At 40.4% G+C, this 15,231-nt stretch overlaps 1 protein-coding gene across 2 annotated transcripts in view; it reads left to right on the top strand.

Moving 5' to 3' along the window:
* nrg3b (neuregulin 3b) overlaps nucleotides 1-15,231 on the top strand; it is a 652,113-nt gene that overhangs the window by 114,671 nt on the left and 522,211 nt on the right. For both annotated transcript variants that reach the window (XM_057825278.1, XM_057825276.1), the window contains exon 3: nucleotides 7,189-7,458. The gene's annotated coding sequence lies outside the window, so the exon portion shown is untranslated. The remainder of the gene's footprint in view (nucleotides 1-7,188; nucleotides 7,459-15,231) is intronic.

The raw sequence follows: 15,231 nt of genomic DNA, 5'->3' as shown, positions 1-15,231 counted from the left end.
TCCATGCAGATCTCCTCTAGAGTAGTGATGTTTTGGGGCTGTCGTTGGGCAAGACAGACTTTCAACTCCCTCCACAGATTTTCTATGGGGTTGAGATCTGGAGACTGGCTCGGCCACCAGGACCTTGTAATGCTTCTTACGAAGCCACTACTTTGTTGCCCTGGCTGTGTGTTTGGGATCATTGTCATGCTGAAAGACTCAGCCACATCTCATCTTCAAAGCCCTTGCTGAAAGAAGGAGATTTTCACTCAAAATCTCTCGATACACGGCCCCATTCATTCTTTCCTTTACACAGATCAGTCGTCCTGGTCCCTTTGCAGAAAAAAAGCCCCAAAGCATGATGTTTCCACCCCCATGCTTCACAGTGGGTATGGTGTTCTTCGGATGCAATTCAGTATTCTTTCACCTCCAAACACGAGAACCTGTGTTTCTACCAAAAAGTTCTATTTTGGTTTCATCTGACCATAACACATTCTCCTAGTCCTCTTCTGGATCATCCAAATGCTCCCTAGCAAACCGCAGACGGGCCTGGAGGTGTACTTTCTTCAGCAGGGGGACACGTCTGGCAGTGCAGGATTTGAGTCCCTGGCGGCGCATTGTGTTACTGATAGTAACCTTTATTACTGTGGTCCCAGCTCTATGTAGGTCATTCACTAGGTCCCCCCGTGTGGTTCTGGGATTTTTGCTCACCGTTCTTATCATTTTGACGCCACGGGGTGAGATCTTGCATGGAGCCCCAGATCAAGGGAGATTATCAATGGTCTTGTATGTCTTCCATTTTCTAATAATTGCTCCCACAGTTGATTTCTTTACACCAAGCGTTTTACCTATTGCAGATTCAGTCTTCCCAGCCTGGTGCAGGTCTACAATTTTGTCTCTGGTGTCCTTTGACAGCTCTTTGGTCTTGGCCATAGTGGAGTTTGGAGTGTGACTGACTGAGCTTGTGGACAGGTGTCTTCTATACCGATGAGTTAAAACGGGTGCCCTTAATACAGGTAACGAGTGGAGCCTCGTTAGACCTCGTTAGAAGAAGTTAGACCTCTTTGACAGCCAGAAATCTTGCTTGTTTGTAGGTGACCAAATACTTCCTTCCACTCTAATTTGGAAATATTTAAAAATCAAACTGTGATTTTCGCATCACAGGAAAAAGTGAAACGGACAGAAGGTACACTAGAAAAATGATTTCCTTATTATTTAAAGACCTATTATGAATGGTTTTGTTGTTCTTTTGTTTTATTGTTTTGTAGAATTTTTTGAATACTGCTATCATCAAATATTATTTGAATATTTTTCTTGACGCCCTTTTGGACGCTGCTGCGCCCTTAGGCGTTTGCCTAGCTCGCCTCATGGGCGTCACGGGTCTAAGGAGCAGGGAAATGGAGGGAGGGAGAGTGAGACTACGCGATCGGCTCAGGACAGCTTATCCTTATTTATTTATTTATTTTTAATTAAATTTATGTCTTTATTTTTTTGATTAAATAAAAATCCGTGATGGACTGTGGGTGTGAAGTTGAAGCGCGAAATGGCGAGAGATCACTGTAACAAGATTTATATATGAACGCTTTTCCTGCCATGGACAGCGCTAGACATCCAATCCATTTGAAGTGGGAGGGATGGCCACGAATGAACGAACGTTCAAATAGATTGAACGTCTACTCGGGGTGTAACGGTACACAAAAATCTCGGTTCGGTATATACCTCAGTTCTGAGGTCACGGTTCGGTTCGTTTTCGGTACAGTCAGAAAACAAAATGCAAAAAATGAATGTGCTAGTTGTTTATTACACACCTTTGTGCTTTCAACAATAGGAACATTAGCCTATACAAAGCTAGAATTCTGCTCAAAAAGTAGCGGGTATTTAAAGATAATCCAACAACAATTTGCCTTTCAGACCTCGCGTAGTGGTCAGCTTTCTTTCTGAAAGAAAGAAAAAAATACAGTGCTGCTCAAAAGTTTGTGAACCCCCTCAACATTTTGGAATTTTCTATTATTTCAACCTGATTTCCTAATCAATCAATTCAGTAGTTTTTTTTTGTTTTTTTAACAGTTGTGTTGTCGAGACTAAATTAAAAAGAGTTTTCATCAACTGATGTAGGTGCAAAATTGAACTGTTTGGTCACAACCAAAACCGCCATGTCTGGCGAAAAGTCAACACTGCATACCACCAAAAGAACCTTCTCCCAACAGTGAAGCATGGAGGTGGGAATGTCAAGATCTGGGCTTGCTTTTCATCCTCAGGACCTGGACAACTCCACATAGTCCAGGGAATCATGAATTCTGAGGAATATTGTCAAATCCTAGAACATAACCTGACGCCATCTGTTTTGAAGTTAAAGCTTGGCAGAAGGTGGATCATGCAACATGATAATGATCCAAAGCATTCCAGCAATACAACCAAGGAATGGCTGAAAAAGAAGAAGATTCGTGTTCTGGACTGGCCCAGTCAAAGTCCTGACCTAAATCCCATTGAAATGCTGTGGCGGGACCTGAAGCGAGCAGTTCATGCCAGACGCCCATCAAACCTCTCTCAACTGACTGCGTTCTGCAAGGAAGAATGGGCAAAAATCCCCCAAAGTAGATGTGAGAGGCTGATTAGTCACTACAGAAACCGTTTGGTTGAGGTAATCTCTGCAAAAGGAGGCGCAATATCCTATTAACTGAAGGGGTTCACATACTTTTGCACACATGATATCTGAGTTTTTCTTAAATCAACCACTTTTGTTAAATAAAGAATGACAATATAACTATTTCTTTTGTTTCAGTCCATTATTTGGAATGTCAGTATTGTGGATTTGGGTATAACTTAACATTTAATAAGGTTATTTTAGTTTTTTTTACAAAAAATTTGACCATCGCTGTGGGGTTCACAAACTTTCGAGCAGCACTGTAAGTCCTGTGCTAAAGAGAAAAGCAATCCCAATGACAAAGATTTTAACATATATTTTACAGATGAAATGCCTCAATGAATCATTTTTTTTTCTTATGAACGGTTTTCAAAAGCTTTATTGGTGGATTTTCTCAATTTAAAGAGCCTCACAGAAATTAATAAATTTAATTGTGTAAGCACGATCTGTGTATTATTCTTATTCTTTAATTACAAGTGTTTTAGCTCATTTCAATTTATTTTATTTAAATGGGCTATTATTTATTTTATTATGTGTTTATATTTTACAAATGTGATGTAGTATTCATTTATATTGTATATTTTACATTGTATAACTTTAGTTCCGATGTGAATATTAGTTCCTACTTGTTTTGTTGTGGTAGGAGGGTTTTGTATTGAACATGGGGCCATGTTGGTTATTATTATAGCAGAGAAGACAGCAGTAAATCAACAAAGACAAGTCAACTCTGCCCCGATCTACCCCTCAAGAGATCTGATGGACTCAAAAAGTGGGTTACAATTGCATATTAATTTGAAAATCGACCGGATCCACCATATTTTTACACGAGTGACTTCCGGTCTGCCCGATCCTAGCTACCGGTAGTAGTAATGACGCAGGAGGGTTGCGTCTCGCGTCAAATAATAAACTCTGCTGTTCTTTTCGCGTGCGTCGTGTTGAGCTGCTTCTGGGACGTGTCTAACACGCGGCCGCACTCCGACTGGTGTGCATTGGCTGATTGACTTTAACTCCCGCGTTTCACTGCGTTCTCGCGGCGGCCACGTTGTCGTGCCGTTGACGTTTCTGGGTTATACTGTCCTCCCGTGTTGGTCCTCATTACAGTAGAGAAGACAGAGTAAATATAATCTACACAAAGAAACTGTAACCCGATCGACTCACAGCCTCGAAAAGTAAGGGCTACATTACGTCAGAAACTCGTTCGGAACGCCTCCGTTCCGAACCGAGCACCACGTACCGAAACGGTTCAATACAAATACATGTACCGTTACACCCTTAATGTCTACTCATGATAAACCCATTTAAGTCTGCAGCAGACATCTGAAAAGAGCCACACTATTAGACGTCTGTCATTGTCAATTAGGGCTGCAGCTATCGAATATTTTAGTAGTCGATTAATCGATGGACTAGTTAGTTCGAATAATCGAGTGTTCGGATAAGGAACATGAAAAATTAAAATACCTGAGCTGAGCCTTAAACAGTATAAATTTTAAAAAATGAGGATCTATGTAAAACAAAAGAACAATTGGCTAACTTACATAGAAATGCTTAAATGCTATAAAATGCGAAAGTTTTTTTTTTTTTTTTTTTTTACAATGCTCTAAAAAAATGGTTCAGACACATATTCCCACAAAAAATGGCTAATTACACCTATAAACTAAATTATGAATGCATTAAAAAACATTAGCTCAAACGAAAACTTAGCTTACGTTGGTCTTAACAGGGCGCAGTTGGATTCAGCCATGTGAAAAGAGGGAGACCTGAGGGCAGTATATCCACCCTAATCAATAAAACTAAATGCAAACACTTTCAAAATAAACCATTACAACGCCACTTTAATTAAACGAATACTCTAGGCAACAAAATTTAATCTGAATATTTTTTTCTAATCGAATACTTGAGTTAATCGATCAATTGTTGCAGCACTATTGTCAATGGCAAAAAAAGACTAAAACACAAAATATTTGTTTGTAGCAGCCCTAATATCAAATAAGGAACTTATTTTTCTCTTGGTTATAATCCAACTCGTGAGCATGAATAGAAGTCCAACTACCACTTGACCTTGGCCGTCCTTTGAGACGTCTGACTGGACATGTAAAATAAGAAAAAGATGTCTGAGTCCTCGTTGGCCTTTCTTGACCAAATGCTAGCCTTGACCTTTCTCTGGCTAACAAGCTCTGGTCCGCCAAAAAAGCGGTCAAACGGAGAGGACAAAAGCCCTTCTAGATTTTTCTTCCAGAAGCATCGATCCCTCAAGATTTAGGGCTCCCGCCGACGCAGCCGGGCAGAGAAACGTCGTCCCGACAGAACGTTTCCCTGAAAGCTAGCGGTCAAAGGTCCGACGTAATGACACTCAGAAAAATGGTCGCCTTCAGGCCACGATGGATGAAGCCGGCTCCCGGGGCGGGTACCGGCGAGCCTCCCGAGATGATGTATTAATTATCCGGCCGTGGGTAGACAATAGCCTGGTGGCTTAGTCCGCCGTGACTGTGGACAAAGGAGCAGAAATAGATGTCCGGTTGCACAAAACAATCCCTGAGTCAGGTAGAGTTCTTTGCGAGGGGCGGCAATGGGATTAAGCTTCTTATTGAAACGGGTGAACCCCATTAAACATAATCTCATTTTACAGAGTTGGATCCCAAGAATGCTTTTTGTGCTTTATGAAGCAAGTGAGGAATTAGTTTCCTTACTGCTGCACAGGGTAGACTTTTTGCTTGATGATGCGGTTCAGCTTGTCGCGGTCAGTTTTTTTTATTGGGACAGTATATTTTCCCCAAAACTAGTAAGATAAACAATAGCATTGTTGATTTAAAAAAATCAATTATGCAAAGAAAAACTTGAAATTCATGATGTTTCAATTTTAGCTATTTGCTTAAACGGCTACCTTAACTCTTTCACTGCCACGTATAGTGATAAACATCAAAATCCATTTGAACTGGGATGGCCAGTGCCATTGATGGTGAATTATGTTCAATCCATTTTGACTGTTAACTCATTCACTTCCAGCCATTTTCACCGGAGCAAGGCCCTTAGCTCCCGGCCGTTTTACTGGATTTTGACTGATTTCGCAAGGCCCACAGAAAATTCTGTTCTATCGCTATATAAACATGGAACCCACCAAAAGAAAGATTAGACTCTTCTTTCAGCAGGAAAAAAAGTTAGTTCATATCTTTTTCCTTTAGAAATCAGCATTAGAAAATAGCTTAGCTTGAGCAATTTTCCAATTTCTGATGAAAAAACTGAGAAATTGAGCTTTTTTGTAAACGCATACATTTCAAACATAACTTTTGACTTTAACACAGCTATTTTTTGCTTTAGTTACATTCTAATCATCTGAATGTTTTCGTTTTACAAAATAACATAAACAACAAAACAAATAGAGCTTTTGATAGCAAAGTAACAATTTATTTACACTAGGGCTGTCAAAATTATCGTGTTAACAGGCGGTAATTAATTTTTTAAATTAATCACATTAAAATATTTGACGCATTTAACGCACATGCCCCACTCAAACAGATTAAAATGACAGCACAGTGTTATGTCCACTTGTTACTTGTGTGTTTTGGTGTTTTTTCGCCCTCTGCTGGCGCTTGGGTGCGACTGATTTTATGGGTTTCAGCACCATGAGCATTGTGTAATTATTGACATCAACAATGGTGAGCTACTCGTTTATTTTTTGTTGGAAAATTTTGCAAATTTGATCAAAACGAAAACATTGAGGCGTTTTAATATAAAATTTCCAGACCCGGACCGGACCGGACCGGTCTGGGTCCGGTCTAGTCTAGGTCCGGTCTAGTCTGGGTCCAGTCTAGTCTAGTCATGTACAGTAGACGTGCTGGGGTCCACATTGTCGCAGACAGCAAGGTGACTGATGTCTAGAAATCTGAACAGTTCTTGAACGCGACACGAGCAAATACCTCGCTTATTTGCACACAACCGAAACCTTCTACCGACTCCTTCCTTCATACTGCAACGCCGTCTGACGACGCCCAAAAACAAAACAAAACACTGGTCTAGAGGATGTTAAAAGCTTGTACAATTTCTTTTTGTTTTTGTTTAAGTTTCCCAAACCACGTTTCCTTGTCATCGTCATGAAAAAAAATCTTTGTTGACGAAATACTTTCATTATCGTCATTGTTGATGAAAACGACACTGGCAGCCAATGAGTTAATTTCTGAAATAGCATAAAAGCAGATGACAATAAACTTCTATTCTATATTCTATGCTATGCTATTTTATTCTAACAGTTGGAAAGTTGTTGACTGTCCCACTTCAAATGGAAAAAGTGACAAACTGTAATACAAACAGCAAATAATGTGATTTATATATTACCTCTTATGCTGCCATTGACAGTGCTAGACGTCCAATTTGTTTGAAGGGGGAGGGATGGCAGCGAATGAACGACTTTTCATTCGCTGCTACCCTCCCCTTTCAAATGGATTGGATGTCTGTTTTAGATACACATTTACATTCCGGACATCTGAAAAAGCCACATGATTAGACGTCTATCATTGTCGACGGCACTGAAAATGGCTTCCATCTGAATGTCTCTCGCATCTTTTCTCCAGATCAGCGGAGGAGGCCCCCCTAAGACCCGTCCGTCTCTCAGTCGCAGACTTGTTCCACACCAGTGTGCATCCAGGGCATGAAGATGTGCTTTTTAGTGAATAATGGATGACGTCTTGCCCTCTGCCACCTCCCCGCGACTCCGCTATCATGCAGTGTTTACCCCAAGACTGATGGCGCGAGGACACATCAAAAGCACTTTTGGAGTCGGCTTCACTTAGACGATGGAAATCCCCGTCCGGGTATTGATTGCGCTGCTTTCACTACAGCAGGTATCTGCATTCAGGCATCTCTATTCAGTCAGAATTGTTGATCTTTTGGCAACTTTTCAGGTTTTTTTTTTCTTATAAAACCATCAACAAACACGTTTTAGGATTGTAAAATGCATTTTGGGCAAATTGAGATACAGGTCCTTCTAAAAAAATTAGCATATTATGATAAAGTTCATGATTGTCTGTAATGTGCTGATAAACATTAGACTTTCATATATTTTACATTCATTACGCACAACTGAAGTAGTTCAAGCCTTTTATTGTTTTAATATTGATAATTTTGGCAAAAAGGGATTTTTGGTTTTTCTTGACCTATCTAAAAAAAATTAGCATATTTCATCCGACCAATACAAAAAAATGTTTTTTAATACAAAAAAGGCAACCTTCAATTAATTATATCAGTTATGCACTCAATATTTGGTCGGGAATCCTTTTGTAGAAATGACTGCTTCAATGCAGCGTGGCGTGGAGGCAATCAGCCTGTGGCACTGCTGAGGTGTTATGGAGGCCCAGGATGCTTCGATAGCGGCCTTAAACTCAACCACAGTGTTGGGTCTGGTGTCTTTCAACTTCCTCTTCACAATATCCCGCAGATTCTCGATGGGGTTCAGGTCAGGAGAATTGCCAGGCCATTTGAGCACAGTAATGCCATGGTCAGTAAACCATTTACCAGTGGTTTTGTCACTCTGAGCAGGTGCCGGGTTTTGCTGAAGAATGAAATCTTCATCTCCATAAAGCTTTTTCAGCAGATGGAAGCATGGCGTGCTCCAAAATCTCCTGATAGCTAGCTGCATTGACCCTGCCCTTGATAAAACACAGTAGACCAACACCAGCTGCTGACATGGCACCCCAGACCATCACTGATTGTGGGTACTTGACACTGGACTTCAGGCATTTTGGCATTTCCTTCTCCCCAGTCTTCCTCCAAACTCTGGCACCTTGATTTCCGAATGACATGCAAAATTTGCTTTCATCTACTGAGCAACAGTCCAGTGCTGCTTCTCTTTAGTCCAGGTCAGGCGCTTCTGCCGCTGCTTCAGGTTCAAAAGTGGCTTGACCAGGGGAATGCGGCACCTGTAGCCCTTTTCCAGCACACGCCTGTGCACGGTGGCTCTGGATGTGTCTACTCCAGACTCTGTCCACTGTTTCTGCAGGTCCCCCAAGGTCTGGAATCGGCCTTTCCCCACAATCTTTCTCAGGGTGCGGTCACCTCTTCTGCTTGTGCAGTGTTTCCTGACACACTTTTTCCTTCCCACAGACTTCCCACTGAGGTGCCTTGATACAGCACTCTGGGAACAGCCTATTCGCTCAGAAATTTCTTACTGTGTCTTAGACTCTTGCTTGAAGGTGTCAATGATGGCCTTTTGGACAGCAGTCAGGTGGGCAGTCTTGCCCATGATTGTGGTTTTGAGTAATGAACCAGGCTGGGAGTTTTTAGAAGCCTAAGGAATCTTTTGCAGAACGAAATTGTGTTCTGCTGGCATCGCTCCTGCAAGTTGACAGGGAGGGGCCAAAACTCCGCCCATTCACTCCAGTGTTAACCCTTTGCACTGACTCCAAGTTCCAAAAGTTTGAAGAAGGCTCACCGAAAACAGGTTGACAATTTATTCGTTGACAATGGTCAAAAACAAGGCAAAAACAGATGACGGAAAAACTATGCTGGATCCAGGGTCGGCAAACAACAGCTACATAGAAATGTTCGCAAGAAGCGACAGTTGTTATTTAAATGTTCAGTCCTTTTGAAAGCTGCGGTGGAGTGGGCTGGGCCAAATGCATGGCTGGGTGTTGTCTTGGGATCATCCCTCTGTGGCAGGTTTGGGCGGTCAAGTTTGTGCGTCATCCTTTGTGGCTGGGATGTGGTTGCCACGGCGACCGACGCAGGTCTTGACGTTATCAAGTTGTTGGTAGGGCAGGAGCATCCTGACCCCTACTGGAGCATTGATGACTCTTTTTCTTCGCCTATCAGACGAGGGCTGATAAGCTAGTCCACTTTACTGTGTCTAAGGGCATGGAGCTTGTTTCTTTAAACTATGTCTAAGTGCTTTACTATAATGAATGTGGTAGACTAATGCAAAGAGTTATATGGTGTCTGCCAGAAAAGTAACTATTCCCTTCATTTTTTAAAAATACATTTTAAAAACCTGATCTTTTTCACCAGATTCTGATCTTCGAGAAAAATTGTTGATCTGTTTCCTTGATTTGAACATTATCTTAATATGGCAAAATTACAGTGTGCTCAATGTGAAAACAGTTCATTTTTAGAGCAGATCTGGTTCATCAATCACCGTTAATGGGGATTAATCAGGGCCGCAGAGCGTAATGGCTTCCACAGAGTTAATTCTAGACTTTCCCTTCGGCCCCATCGGCACTGGCTAGCCTCAGCCTAGCCCATAAATTACGTTCAGTCTGGAATACTCCTTTACATTTAGCTCTGAATTTAGCTGCACGGGCGCCGAGGTAACATTATTCTGTCTCCTTGTTCATTTGTCAAATTCCAATCTTTGATATGCATTTTTTCCCCTCAATGAATAAGCAGTCTTTTTTCATCCCTACTTGGATTTGACATAATTGGAACTCACTAGTTGCGCTATTTCTGGTCACATGGCTCTGTGAAAATATTAGATTAAGAAAGAAAACATCCAGTAAGTATTCTATTTGTTTTTCTATTGTTAAAAAGTTCAACAAAAAAAAAAGAGTAAAAGAGAGAGTAAATATTGGATAATATAGGATCTTTTCAAACTTACTGGTAATTTGAAATGTAATTTAAATATATTTTTAAAATAAAAACACGGACAGAAAGACTTGTAGTTCTTAAGATAAATGTTAGTATGAGTTATAATTAATATTGTAACCCCTCTTAATGTTTTCATTTTTATAAAATTTGAAAATTTGTTTAACTAGTAGGAGGCAATTAAAAAAAATTTTTTTTGACGACGCAATGCACTCTGGGGGTGGTGACGTCACTGGGCAGCGCTGCCGTATTTCTACGGTGTCACTCGTTAGCTACAGTGGGATGAAAAAGTATCTGAACCTTTTGGAATTTCTCACATTTCTTCATAAAATCACCAAATCTTTTTGTCAAAATCATACAGATGAAAAAACAGTGTCTGCTTTCACTAAAACCACCCAAACATTTATAGGTTGTCATATTTTAATGAGGATAGTATGGAAACAATGACAGAAGGGGGAAAAAATAAGTAAGTGAACCATCACATTTTTGTGATTTGATTTGTGATTCACATTTGTGGCCCCCCTCTTTGGCAGCAATAACTTCAACCAGACGCTTCCTGTCGCTGCAGATCAGTCTGGCGCACGATTAGGACAAATCTTTTCTACAAAACTGCTGTAAAGTCACGTCAGATAACTGGGATGTCTGGCATGAATCGCTGTCTTAAGTCATGCCACTGCATCTCAATGGGGTTTGACTCGGCCACTCCAGAACGTGTATTTTGTTCTTCTGAAACCATTCTGAAGTTGATTAACGTCTGTGTTTGAGATCATTTTCTTGTTGCAGCATTCATCCTCTTTTAAGCTTCAACTGTCTGACTGACGGCCTCAGGTTTTCCTGCAAAATTTTGAATTCATTATTTCATTCATGATTGCAAGTCGTCCAGGCCCTGAGGTAGCAAAACAGCCCCAAACCATGCTTCACGGTGGAGATGAGGCGTTGATGTTGGTGAGCTGTTCCATTTTTCCTCTACACATGATGTTGTGTGTTACTCCCAAACAATTAAACTTTGGTTTCATCAGTCGGCAATTTTTTTCCCCGAAACTTCTGTCCAAGTGCCTTTTTGCGAACATTAAACAAGCAACAATGTTTTTCTTAAACAGCAGTGGCTTCCTCCTTGGAGTCCTCCCCTAAACACCATTCTTGGCCATAGTTTTACATATTGTTGATGTGTGCAGAGATCTAGCAGACATTTTAGAGTTCTTTTTTACCTCTCCGAGTATCTGAAGTAGCTGAAGTAGCTGAACTCTTGGCGTTATCTTTAGTGGATGGCCTCTCCTTGGGAGAGAAGCAACAGTGCCAAACTCTCCATTTGTAGACAAGTTCTCTGACTGTCGATTGATGAACATCCAGACTTTTAGAGATGGTTTTGTATCCTTTCCCAGCTTTATACAAATCAACAATCCTTGATTGCTGGTCTTCAGACAGTTCTTTTGACCGAGCCATGATGCGCACCAGACAATGCCTCTCATCAAGACAATTCTTACCAGGTGTGTGTTTTATAGTGGGCAGGGCAGCTTTAAACCACTCATCAGTCATTGGGCACACATCTGGCTTAAATTGTTTCGTAAAAATTGGTTTCAATTGCTCTTGAAGTGTCCTTAGGCAGATGGTTCACTTACTTATTTTCCCCCCTTCTGTCATTGTTTGCTTGCTATCCTCATTAAAATACGAAAAACTATAAATGTTTGGGTGGTTTTAGTGAAAGCAGACACTGTTTTTACATCTGTGTAATTATGACAAAGATCAGATCACATTTGATGGTAATTTTATGCAGAAATTTGAGAAATTCCAAGAGGTTCAGATACTTTTTCATACCACTTGACATAAACGTTTGTCGATTCTGCCCTTCCACTTTGAACCCGAGCGAGAATGATGAGCAGGACAGCACTGTCGATAATTCACAAAACGAGCAGCAAAAGCAATTAAATGAAGGTCTCCAACGGGATTCGAAACTACCTTACCCGTGCAACAGACGAGCACGTAGACCCCAGGACTATAGTTCTGCGTGACAGTAGTCATGATTTTCCTTATAAAGCAATCGCAACTAGGGCTGTCAAACGATTAAAATTTTTAATGGAGTTAATTACAGCTTAAAAATCAATTAATCGTAATTAATCGCAATTCAAACCATCTATAAAATATACGATATTTTTCTGGAAATTATTGTTGGAATGGAAAGATAAGACACAAGAGGGATATATACATTCAACATACGGTACACAAGCACTGTATTTCTTTAACAATAAATCAACAAGATGGCATTAACATTATTAACATTCTGTTAAAGCGATCCATGGATAGAAAGACTTGTAGTTCTTAAAAGATAAACGTTAGTACAAGTTATAGAAATTTTTATTAAAACTAGGGCTGTCAAACGATTAAAATTTTTAATTGAGTTAATTACAGCTTAAAAATTAATTAATCGCAATTAATCGCAATTCGAACCATCTATAAAATATGCCATATTTTTCTGTAAATTATATATATTCTGTAAAATAAATTGTTGGAATGGAAAGATAAGACACAAGATGGATATATACAGTGGGGAGAACAAGTATTTGATACACTGCCAATGGGAAAATCCATTGGCAGTGTATCAAATACTTGTTCTCCCCACTGTACATTCAACATACGGTACATAAGGACTGTAGTGGGCATTTCACTCTACTGTCATTTAAATCTGTCTATGCTGTCCTCACTCCGAAGCGTCTTTTTCCAAAGCTAGACAGCTAGTGAACGACGCCTTAATAATCAGACTTCTTCCTTTTTCATCTGATTTATTAATAAAATAGCCTCAAACCATTGTCCTCTTTAGACCGTCATAAAACTACAAAAAAAAAGTACACAAGCATTGCATTAGCAACAACGTTAGCTTAGCACGCTATACAGCTTCACTAAACATAAACAAAAAGCGTCTCATACAAAAAATATAACATTTCGCTTACTAACATAACATGTAAATTCTTTAAAACAACCATACTTACGGACAAATCTTGTCCAAGGATCATATAAGCACAACATTACAACGTAGGCGTCAGCCCGAGACATCGTGCAGCCATATGAACGGGCAAGAAAAAAATAAACCATGTCGCAAAGCGACCACAGGAGTTCGCTGTTGTGCTGCAGCACAAAAAGCCTTGCTGTAAAACTTACCAAAAGGCAGAATACTGTTTGAGAGGGACATGTGCGTTAATTGCGTAAAATATTTTAACGTGATTAATTTAAAAAATTAATTACCGCGCGTTAACGCGATAATTTTGACAGCCCTAATTAAAACCCCTCTTGATGTTTTCATTTTAATAAAATTTATGAAATTTTCAATCAAAAAATAAACCAGTAGCCCGCCATTGTTGATGTCAATAATTACACAATGCTCATGGGTGCTTAAGCCCATAAAATCAGTCGCACCCAAGCGCCAGCAGAGGGCGACAAAACTCCAAAAAAACACAGGTAACAAATTGGCATTGCTCTGTGCTGTCATTTTAATCTGTTTGAGCGGGGCACGTGCGTTAATTGCGTCAAATATTTTAACGTGATTAATTTAAAAAATTAATTACTGCCTGTTAACGCGATAATTTTGACAGCCCTAATTGCAACCCACATGCGTTGTCTGCCTGTGCGGTAAAACCTGATAGAGAAACGCAACTGAATAGAAACGGCGGCTAGCTTGACCACGGAATTAGAAAACGCGGCTCACTTCCGACAGCAAGCAGACAACAATAACATAGGGATTGCGTAAAAGGGTTTATTGAACACAAACAAAAAACACGCGATCGCGAAGAGTGAGACACAAAAAGGGTCCGTGGACAGTAGGTCGGGATCAATAGAAAAATAAAACCCAAAACCGCGGTGAGAGGCAGGCAAACGAAGAAAAAAAAGACAATGATACAACTAGCAACGAAGGGATATACAAACTGTCAAATGGCAGCAAGTCAATATCTCTGCAAGCCGCCTAGGATCGGTTCAAAGACACTACTGATAAGCTGGAATATGATGCGGGTACAAAACAATCTGAACTGCAGCAGAATGTGACAAAATCATGCCAGTCATTATACTAGTGCCGCTGGCTAGCTAGCGTAACTATTCTCCCAGTCCAGTCCAACCGCGTCATCACCCCCAGTGTGCATTGCGCGTGCAAAACCTGGCGCCCTGTGTAGGTCAAAACATGTGCTAAATATTATAGATTTTTAAAAAGAGAACAATTGTGGCACATTACATACTACAAGTCTTGAAGTCCGAGGTTCCCTTTAAAAACTTTTCCTACTTTCAAAAACAGAAAATAAGTAGATTTTTATTTGAACTCTTTTGCTGCCATTGTTGGCAATAGACGTCCAAATTATTTTGACGTGGGAGGGCAGCCACCCCTCCCAATAGTTTTTCTAAGTGCTACAAGACTGAACGTCTATCGCTGTCAATGAAAGCGAAAGAGTTAAAAGCTTGTGAGTGGGGAAGAAGGTCATCGGAACATTAGAACAAGAAGATTTCCATAATCGAGGACTTAACAGCAAAACTGAGATGAATCAGAAGATGAAATCAAAATAAAGCAATTTTTTTTTTTTTTTTTACTCGGTGACCTCCTCCAAAGCTCCAAAAATCTTAAAATCTCTGTCGACCGCTCCTCAATTCTCCTCAGATTTGCTATTTACTGTAAAGGAAAACAGATTGCATATGCAAATGATTGCTGGGAGTTGAAGACTTTGAAAAATTGCATAATTTTGGGGTCACTTGCGGGGGAATGATGCATTTGAACTAGATTAGCGCGTTGCCGCGAGCGCTGGAGATGTTTATGAGAGCGGGACGTGATCTCGGATCGGAAGCGACGCTCGCTGATGAATCGCAGACGTTGGCGACATCTTTCTCCACCCACTCTGGCTCAACTTTTATGCCTCCAGACCAACTTGCTAGCCTGCTAAGCCAGCCTAAATGTGGTAACACTCACAAGGGGTGATGCAAACAATTATTTTAATAGCGGAGCAATCGCCGATTGTTTTGTATCAAGAACATGTTGGTTTCTGTTATACTTAGAGCCAAACTGTTTAGCT

Source organism: Corythoichthys intestinalis, chromosome 21 (assembly GCF_030265065.1).
Source record: "Corythoichthys intestinalis isolate RoL2023-P3 chromosome 21, ASM3026506v1, whole genome shotgun sequence".
NCBI lineage: Eukaryota > Metazoa > Chordata > Actinopteri > Syngnathiformes > Syngnathidae > Corythoichthys > Corythoichthys intestinalis.
Note: the sequence above shows the minus strand (reverse complement) of the source record. Positions and strands in the feature narration are given on the sequence as shown.